Here is a 10307-nt window from a genome sequence, read left to right as displayed (position 1 = left end):
ACCTTTTCGGCCATGCCTGGTGGCGCAGTGGTTTAATGCACAGCACTAAGAAGCTACAGCCACTTCAGCATGAGTTGGATTCCTCTCTGCCCTGAAGGTGACCACATGGCGTGGCAGACCCCTCCTGGCCCACCCGCTGCTCCCCTCAGCAGTGTGCTTGGTCAGTCGGCCTGTTCTGTTCCCCACTCTGTCTCTGGCGAATCCTCTCACCGCCCCTGTACCTCTAGCCTGTACCCCAGTTCTGAATGCATAAAGAAATACATCTTTAAAAAAAAAAACAAACAGACCTTTCAGACATTTTATCATAGACAATTGTCCCCGGTTTTCAGATACTGCTTGCAAGCAAAACCACCCAAATGGAAAAGGCCCGCTTACCTCTGTCCCTTTAAGTGGAACAGGCACCTCCCCCGCCCCCCCCTCCAAATCTTCCCTAGCCCCAAATGTGCTCAGCTGCACAGAAGCCTCTCTGCTCCCAGTTACTGGACCCCATCTGGCCATTTCCCTTAGCTCTGACTCATTTGCCTGGGCCGGAACCAGTAATCGAGTATGGACTTGATTGACTTAACTTTGGCTCTGACATGTTTTGACCCTCCTCGTTCCAGAGCCCCCACACCGCCTCTGCCGTCAGCCATACCTGTTCCAGCTCTTCCGGCGCAAACCCCTGGGGCTGGCTCAGCCCCCCGCTGGCTGGCCCCGTCCAGTCTCTACCCAGGAACGGGAGTCCAACAAAATGTGGCAGGACTCTCAGTAGGAAAAAAATCGGAATGCCAACCCTTGCCAGTCATTCTTGTCTCTCAGCGTTTCATTTTCCTTCCTTGTTAAGAGAAAAACCCTGCACAATAAATACCTGCTTGACATCTTCATAGTTCTTACATAAATCACATGAGGTAATGGAAGGCAAGTACCTTAAGAAAGGTAAAGCCCAGCAGTCCATGATGGGCATTTTCCAAACCACTTGGAAGCCTTTGCCCCTTGAAGCAGCAGGTCTCGGATGCACCGTCAGTGACGAGCGCAGAGACCCGTTCGGCTGTCTGTGCTCAGCAGGCGCCGGCCCCTGCTGTGAACCACCCCCAGCCTCCCAATGTCAGTTCAGCTTCAGATGTTATCACCTGTCTCTGTTCAACAAGTTGCCACTTAGTGGCTGAACACATTGATTCCCCTGCATTTACTTTCTGCGCGTCAGTGTAACATAAATAGATCCGCCTGTGCCCTGGGCTCCTGGCACAGGGCTCCGAAGACCCTGGGAGCTTGCTGGTTGTTCGAATGTTCGGCCTTTGACTGTGATTCCTGGCACGGAACTTGCTTAAGCCTTTGAAATAGCCCGAGTGGGGGGCTCCTGTTACTGCGGGAGGCGGGTCCTGATGGATTCCAGGGCAGCTTCAGGATGGACGCTGGTCACCCCGAGACCGAGCCATGAAGAGAAGCTCGCCCCTTCAGGCCCGTCTCCGGGCCTCGGGGGTGGGGTGAGGGCTGCGGTGGGGCCGGAGACCGAGTTCACAGGTGATGATGTCTGTGTGACGAAGCCTTTATAAAACATTCGAACCGTAGGGCTGGAGAGCCTCTGGGTTGGTGAGTGCATGCAATGCAGGTCGTGCGGGGTGGCCCGGTGCGGTGAGGCATCCTGACTCCACGCAGACAGAAGCGCTTGTGCTCCGCGTCCTTCCAGGCCTCACCTGTGTACCCCATCTGGCAGTTCATCTGTATCCTCTGTTGGAGCTCTAATGCTAAACGGGTCAATGTTAAGTGTTCCTGTCTGTGAGCCGTTCTGGCAGATGATCAAACCCAAGGAGGCCACACAGGCCCCTGCTCTGAGCTGCAGTCAGCCCGGAGGGATGTCTGAGGCGCCGCAGCCCCTCTTCTGCGCGGGGTGCCCGGCGTGGGGGAGGGCAGCCTTGTGGACTGACCCCCGGCTGTGTGGTCTGGCCGACTCTGGCTGGTGTCAGGTTGAATGAAATCGTTGGGCAGCCAGGCAGTGCCCCCCGAGCCTTGGGCACACTTGGTGTCAGAAACGCTGTGAGCACAGGCGAAGCGGGGCTGCCCCTGGCCAGGATCTGGTGCGCCCCCTGCGCCAGGCTTTTGCAGGAGGCTGTTGTGCAGGTGCCGTCTCTGGAAGCCCGACGGAAGGGTCTGTTTCTGAGCTGTGTGCCTGCAGGGCGGATTCAGTTCTGGGGCCTTGTTGTGGGGTCTCTGTCCCCCACTGGCAGTGGGTCAGGGCCGCTCCCTGCTCACGGGTCTCAGACCTGGACCGGGCGTCTGCTTCTGCACAGTCATGGGAGAGTGACAGCGTCGTCTTTGCTGTGTTCTGGGGCTGGAACAGGCCGGGTCCTGCCTGCACTGAAGGGTGGGGGGTGTGAGTGGCAGCTGTGGGCTCGCGAGGCCACCCTGGAGCCTGCTTGCCACGGCTGTTTCCTCATCAGCCTTTAGCCTCACGAGTGAGAGTGTGGGCTTTCCCTTCCGTGACTTCGTGGCTTTTTTTCAGCTTATACTCTACGACTGATAGCATCATAATTGAATATTGTATTTCCCTCATGTGACTGCTTTTACTCATCTTGTATCCACTAGCAACCCTCAGAACAAAGTCTTACGTCCAGTAAGCTTTTCAGAAGGTTCCCTTTCCCTGCTCTGAACCTGAAGGGCCCAGTTAGTCTCCTGTCTCACACCTGCGACCTTCCCTTCACGGCGGCCAGGCAGGATTCATCCTAAAACCTTCAGTTTGCCAATTTGGCTTCAAAGGCAGTGACTCACCCATGTCTAGATAACCTGACTGGAGTCATTTCATTAGTCTGATTTGCATTTAGGGCTTGAACTTATTGCCTTATTAAGGAGGCACAATTTGCCATCAAAGGTGCTTCAAACATCAGCTGTTGTCCGCGGTGCCCTGCTCTGTCTCCTGAGGTCTGGCGAATCTCCGAAATGCGCCAGGCTGTCCGACCACCTCTGTGAACGGTTCCCACCTGCCTTGTGAGCGTCCCTTGGGGTGACGGCGAATGCACTGGTTAGAGGACTCTCGGAGAAGCAGCGTTTCTCTCCTTCCCTCTGCCCAAGGGGAGGGCTGGGCTTGGCACCCTGTCAGAGATGCCCGGGGTGAAGTGTGGCTAGGCTCGCAGAGGTTGCAGCAGCAGAGATGAGAAGCGTTTGATCTACGTGTGCGTCGCGGACTCGGGACACGGCAGGCTCGTCTGCTTGCTTCCCACGCTCGCAGGCCAAGCTCAAGTATCTGAACCGCTCAACATCTCTTTGATGCACAGCTGGTCGTTGGGGGGCAGTAGAGACACCCCAGTTTGATTTAGTAAACACTTTCTGTGGTCACAGCAGAGGTGAAGCTCGCCCCTGGACCACGCCCGGCCGAGGTTCAGTTCACACCTGGAGGAGTCCTGCCAGTGTGGAAGAGCGCAGAGGGGAGCACACCTTGTGTGCCCCGCCCGCCTCTGGGTCTTTGGGGAGCCCTGTGGCTAAAAGTCAGTTGAAGCTTCGATGGCAGCGAGAAACACGGGGACAGAGAAAGATTTGGAGCAGGGAGAGCTCAGAAAAGCAGAGAGTACTGCGGATGCAAGCGAGGCAGCTGGGAGGAGCCAGTTCTGGGCTCCATCTCCCAGGGCCCCCTGAGACACGCAGGTTTGGGCCCCAAAGCTATGCTCTCCTGGCTCAGCTCCAGCCAAGAGGTCTGCGCGGTCGACCTGGTGAGGGGTGGCCAAAAGGTGCCCTGAGGACCTCCTTTCTTACCCCTCGCCAATTGGTAAATTAGAACAAGCAGGAAAGTTGGATGGTGAAGGGACTTCTCCTCCTAATACTTTGCTGTCAGCTTCCTTTTCATTCATTTTCTCATCCTGTGCTCTCTTGTGCCCGGGCCTTCTTACCCATCTCCACCCTCCTGTTCTTGAAGACGAGTGTGCAATACAGAAAAGTTCCTAAATCAGACACCTGAAGTGACCCAGCTCCTCGTGGGACTGGCCCAGCATGAGGCCTGAAAGCTGCCACAGTCTAAAGCACCTTCTGGCCAGGACCCATAGGAAAGGGTCGGAAATGGCCAGACAAGTCTGGGAGGAAGAGAGCAAAATCAAATCAACATAAACGCTGCCACAGTCACCACCCCGCGGGTCTCTCGCCACGTCTGTGTCCCCCAGTGCAGGGCTAAGAACAGGAGCCGCTTCTTCACGTGTCTCTGCTCCATGTGCCTCCCTCAGGTCTCCTCTGCCTCCATCCTGCTTCCGTCCGTCCGCTTGTCTCCTGTCCTGATTCTTCTGCTCCCTGCTCAGCTCCACCCTCCTTTTCGGTGGGGCAGGGAACCTGGAACCTTTTCCTGGGGACCCCCTGTTAGGCCAGCCATGCCCCGAGTGTGGAGCCATCTCTCCCACTTAGGTAAGCGGCATCATCCTGTCAAGGCCGCTGTCGCCCCGGCAACAGTGTCTGGTCACCCCCACTCTCCCGACCTGCCATGCTGCAGATGGCCAGATGGCTCGCGGGTGTGCCCCTCACGCAGTCGGTGCTGAACTGGCCACTCGCGCTGTGAACACACACAGCCCAGCCTGGCGCGCGTGGGGCGCTGTTCTGGGGTGCCATTCGACCCTCCCCTGGGGTGGTGGAGCAGTGCTGAGGAGCGGTCTGCTGCTCTTCTATGTTTCAGAGAAGACAGAGGCTGCCCCGGCGCCCTCTCAGCTGCGGCAGCGGCAGCGGGCTTCCACCCACAGCCTCTGCCCCGCCCTCCGCCCGACCTCCGTGCAGAGACCAGTCCTCGTGCCCTGCTGCTGCGAGGTTAATCCTTTCCCGGTCAGGTTCTGCCTCCCACCCTTCCTGCCGGGGGACCTCTCCCTTTCCTCACGGTGCCTTTCACACCACACCTTCAGTCAGCCCCCGGCCAAGTCTGAGCCTCTGTTATCTTCAAAAAAATAAAATAATATAAGCCACGTCAGGGTTTCTCCCCCCCACAGCTGCCGCCTGTGTTCTTTCACAGCCAGACTTCCTGAGTCGGGCCCACACCCACCGCTCCACCTGCGTTAGCTGATTTCTCTCCACTTCTGTCCACCCCGTGTCCTTGCAAGTATTTTAGCGTGAGTCTTCATACTGTGCGCTCCCTCGCCGCCCCGTCTCAGGCTCATGGCTGACTGAAGGAGCCTGTCCCAGGTCTCACATCTCTGCGGGCCGGCCCTGCCGTCACTTGTCACTGTATCCACACACCACCCTCATCTCTGTCTCCAGCAAGCGCCAGAGCTAACACCCAGCACCTCAGACAGCTGGGTCCCCCCACCCTGGGGGTGCTCCACTTCACAGCTCCTTTGTCTGCAGGGCCGCCCACCCTGGCCTGTGCGGAGCCGCCATAGGGCTGGTCCTGCGCCCAGGTGTCCGGTGGTGTGTGGCTGGACTCCGCCCCCAGAGCTTCTGACGCACCCCGACAGCCCCCCTCCTCAGATGAACCTGAGATGTTACTTTACCTCTCGGACTGCTGGTTGCTGTTCCCTGAAACTCAGAATTGTAAGCTTTCCTCACGGGGTTGCTGAGAAAAAGATTTGTGAGAATCTGCTGCTTCTTTCCATCCTGTGCTCCTGCCACTGGGCACCACTGGGCCTCACAGCCCACTGTCTTCCTGTTGGCTTCTGCAAGATGGCTGCTGTCTCCCCACTGTCTTCCCATCTCCTGCTTCTTGTCTGTGCTTGACACTACCACCCGAAAAATATTTCTGAAGCACAAACCTTGGGAACTTCTGGCTAGTAGTTAAGGTGGACTCTATTCAGATAGAACTAAAAATGCTTGGATAAAATGCAAAAAAGTTCTTAAAGCATTGAAGAGCTGGTAGACATTACCAGGTTCAAACTGGAATGGAGAACCTAGATGACATGGCACACTTAGCCAGTGGTGATGGGGGAGAGAAATAAAACTTCCTCACAAGAAGTTAGAACCCTGATGATCTACCCCGTCAGGGTGAGGACAGGCCTGAAACATACCAGCTCTCAAGCGGCGTTCCAGCCCTGGTTCACGCTCGCGGGTTAGCCAAGGAAATCTCAAGTCCTGAATTGGGTTAATGGCTGGTAGTGCCTCTCGGTATTTCGCAAAATCAAATGGAAATTCTTTCAAAAGAAAGTTTTCTTCAACCTAGGCCTCAAATTATTCAGTGACAGCATGTAAATATAACCAGGCACCCAAGAAAACCATATTCCAAGAGAAGAACTATCAGTAACCACAAACAGTGGAAACAGCCCTTCAAAAATGTCATCATAGTCTGTAAAAAACCGTGTTTAAAGAACTGGAAGATAAAGATATCTGCAAGGAATAGGAAACCATGAAATGTAACATTAAATTAGAGATGAGCTAAATAAAACTTCTGGAAGTGAATATTATAGTAATGTGATGAAAAAGTGATGAGGAAAAGTATATACTTAACCACATAGTGAAAAGAAAAAACCCTCAATAGATTTAGCAGAAACTGATCAAGCTGAAGAGAAAACTAACAAACTGCAAGAAGGTAGGAGAATTCAACCAGAGTGTAGCATAGAGAGACAAATAGAAGGAGAGTAATTTGAGCTCTAAAATAGATGGAGAACATGAGCAAAGGTAAAATTTGAAGAAAATGGCTAGTATTGTCCCTAACAGTTGAGACACCAAATGATGGGCTTCAGAAGCTCAATGATAGCAAGTAGCCACGTTAAGGAAACCCAGATTGAGATGCATCACAATGAAACCGTAGAGAGCCGGAGAGCCAAAGTCAAGAGAAAACCGCAGAAGCAGCTGGCAAAACCCCAAGGTTATCGCCTGAGGAGGAGCCACGTGACCACCCCCCAAGATGTCGTTCAGACACGGACCCCCCCCCCCCCCCCCCCCCCGGGGGGGGGGGGGGGGGGGCGGGCAGAGGCCGCCTGTGCGGCTCCGCGTGGCTCCCAGAGGTGCGGGCGCCGCCCGCGCTGACTCCGCCTTTCCGGTCCCGCGACCTCGCGCGTGTGAGCGACTCCCGCTCGCCCCGCAGCGCGAAGCTGAGGCGGCCCGAGTCAGTCTGCAGTTTCCCCCGCATTGTTTCAGAGACGCCTGTAGACTCCGAGCTTGTGAGAAAGGAGCCATGTGGAGACCCGAAAGGGTCATATTTTTATTTACAAATATAGATATTGCAGTTGCCATCGAGTTCTGGCTGGAAATGGGAAATTGCTCTGGCCCTTCATTCAGGATGGAGAAGCCTGGATTCGTCCTTTTGCCCCCTTGGCCTGACGGGGAAACGCACCGTCTCCCCCAGTGGCCTGCTGTGTTCTCCTGGCCGGGCTCATGGTGGCGGGAGAGGCTGGTCTGCTGGTGAGGTGTCAAGAACCAACCCGCTGTCAGTCTGTCATTTCTCTAGAGAAGGCCAAATCGGAATTAATTTTTCTTACCAAAACAAGGTGTGGGTTTGCACTTGGTACAGGGCAGTGCCAAGCCCAGCAAACCGTGGCACTCCACTTCTTAAATGTTTAAAATAGAAGTCTCAGATCATCTGTGGACAGAGAATAGGATTTCACTTAGCTTTTCTCCTGAGAGTGTTTCTTGGAGAATTTAACAGAGTTGTTTATATTAATAGTTTACTGATTTTTTTTTAAAGAAAATTATCTAATAGATGGAGAATTTTGGTAATCTCCAGTTTCTAGAATTCCTTGAACTAGAAGGGACACGGGCTGCCTGGGCCAGCTGTCTTCGGCATGGCAGAGCTGAGGACCGTCAGGGGTGTAACTTCTTCCCTTGCTGGGGTCTGCCAGCAGTTTTGTCCTGTTCTGGAAATTTCATTATGGAGTTTTAATGTTCTGTCAGACATTCTTCCCGATATGCAATCATACTCGCTTCAGCCCATTTTATTGTGCTGAGTCCTTCATAGCAAATGGAGATGTAACTTTGCAGCGCCTCCCTCAGAAACCTCTCAGATCCTGCCTCTGTTCACGCTCACTGCCACTGCCCCTGCCCTCCCTCAGCGCCGGCGCTCAGTCCCCGCTGCCTGCGCGCCTGCCGCTATTGTCTCCAGAGTGCCATCAGGTGTGCCCTGGCACGGACATGGCCCAGGTCTCTATGGCGGTTGACAGGAGAGTGCCAGCAGGCCAGTTCGTTGTCGGGACCTTCGTGTCAGAAAGTGCCCTACGGAAATGGCGTTAAAGCCGAAACTACCAGTGGCTCTCGTGAGAAAGATTATCGCCATCTCACGTCAAAGGCCAGAGGCAAGCAGGCTCGGGCCTGAGGGCTGGCCCGCAGTCTGCAGCTGCTCGTGCTGCTGCTGCCCGGCACCCAGTCCCCTGGCCGACCAAGAGGTGTGCGCCGGCCACTGTCACGCCCACGTTCCCACCAGCGGGAAGGAGGGAAGAGGACGCACTTCCACACTTTAAGGACATTTGGAAGTCGCTTTTAACACTTTCTAGGTGGCCTCCGACGGTCTCAACCCTGTCTCGGCAAGCCAGGCTGAGTAGCAAGCAGACGGGAATGCACTGGAAGCCAGAGGCCTTCTTATAGGAAGGAAGGGGCTAGACCCAGAACGTCGTTGGCCCTTTCCCCGGCTCTGGGCCTCTGAGCAGGTGCTGGCCTTTACCCGACAGGCCTTCAGCTTCCCGATCTCTCTCCAAAACTCTTCAAGACCGAGTCGCTTCCTCAGCGAGTGCTCCTCAGGCCCCTGACGGCGACCACGCACTTTCTGACTCGGGCACAGAGCAGTGGCAGCGCTTCAGCAGCCTCGTAGTGGAGCAGACTGGGCCTGAGTGTCCTCTCCGCTGCTGGGGCTGCCGAGGGTAGGCCTGTGGCACTCGGCACACAGCTGTACTGCGAACCTAGGTCCCCTCTGACTTTCAGACCTTCACGTTGAATTGTTTAATCCCCACCGTCAGCCGTAGGGCTCACAGGTGGCCCCTCACTCAGATAGAAGCACCCTTGAAACGGAACCCTCGATCTCCCCTCCTCTAGTCTTTTCTGTGCTGCTTGTGCCTCCACCAGGCTGGCTGCAGCCCCCCGTTCCCTTCTCACCTGCAAGGACCCGTAAACTCTCATGACTGATTGCCACCAAATCTCTCCCTTCAAGTTCAAAGTGTGTTAAATGGACCCTTTTAGTTCTGTGTCCGATGCCTGCACGGTTGCGCTATCCCCCGTCCTGACGGCCGCAGCAGCTCTTGGCTGTCTCCAGGCACCCGCCCCCCGGCCGCGCCCCCATCTTGGGCCGTGCCCCTTTCTTACCCAGATGCCTTAGCCAGCTTCCTGCTGAGGCCAGGATTCTTGGTAAATCCAGGGTCCTTTAAGTCCCGGAAAGCCCCACCTGACACCTCCTGTCCACTCTCCTCCCTTGCGCAGCTGACCCCTCGCTGGGCCCCAGTCCCGGCTGGCCTCTCTTCCTTCATTATGCCAAGAACTTCCCAGCTCCGCCTCTTCCTGGATTTCCTGTCCCCACCCGGGGCCTCCTGTGTCTTCTTCACTCCCCACGCCATCCTCATGTGTCATCCTAGATGTCGCTTCCTCTTCTTGGGGCAGTTCTTAGCCTTCATCCTCATTTCATAGCTTGGTATTTATTGAATGATTTTACTGAATATCGCTCCCACATTAAACTGTTCGATAAGACTTGAGACCCTATATCTTTCTTTTTATATACATTTATTTATTTTTACATCATTCTTCAGTTTGCGCTTTTTTTCATATCGGCTTGAGATCATATTTCTTTCATTCACCACTGAATCCTCCATGTCCAGTGCTTCATGAATGCACATCGAATAAGTGAATAAATAAATGAACTCGTGAGTCAACAGTGCATTAGATTTTCTCATTAAGTTGACAGCTTTGCAAATCAATGTGGCAAGACATAGTTGTTGGAAACTGACGAGGGTGATTCACCTTTCAAAGCCAGCACTGTTTCTTCACACTCGTTGGACACATGGAGAAAGCCCACCTGAAAGGCTGTAGTGGGCAGCTTCATTTACCTGAATGCACCTTTGTCTGAACAAAGGCTTTCCTGCCCCGCTTTGCCTTTTTATTGAAGTAATGTTAGTCCACAACCCTACATAGTTTTCAGGTGGACAGCTTTTCACTTCTGTGACCGTGTGGCCCTCACCACTAAGTGTCCGGTCACCATTCACCACCAGCCTGGCCTCTCTCCCCACCTTCCATTCTGGTACCCACTCGAAGGATTAAGGGCTTGTTTTTGTTTTGTCTGTTCAGTTGCTACCCGCCCCCCGCACCCCCAATTTCACTTAGCAGAATCCCCTCGGAGTTCACCTGTTTTGTCACAGTTGGCAGGATTTCATCCTTTTTATGGCTGAGTAGTAGTCTATTTGTAGCTCTACCACATTTCTTTTTTTTTTTTTTTTAAAGAAAATTATCTAATAGATGGAGAA

The 10307-nt window shown here is 54.3% G+C and overlaps 1 protein-coding gene across 2 annotated transcripts in view; it reads left to right on the top strand.

Annotated features, from left to right (window-relative positions):
* The window catches only part of DIS3L2 (DIS3 like 3'-5' exoribonuclease 2), a 254468-nt gene that overhangs the window by 90967 nt on the left and 153194 nt on the right, over nucleotides 1-10307 (top strand). The gene's annotated exons all lie outside the window — the stretch shown is intronic.

The sequence above is a fragment of the Condylura cristata genome, unplaced genomic scaffold, assembly GCF_000260355.1.
Source record: "Condylura cristata isolate star-nosed mole 26May11 unplaced genomic scaffold, ConCri1.0 scaffold00002, whole genome shotgun sequence".
NCBI classification, from domain to species: domain Eukaryota; kingdom Metazoa; phylum Chordata; class Mammalia; order Eulipotyphla; family Talpidae; genus Condylura; species Condylura cristata.
Note: the sequence above shows the minus strand (reverse complement) of the source record. Positions and strands in the feature narration are given on the sequence as shown.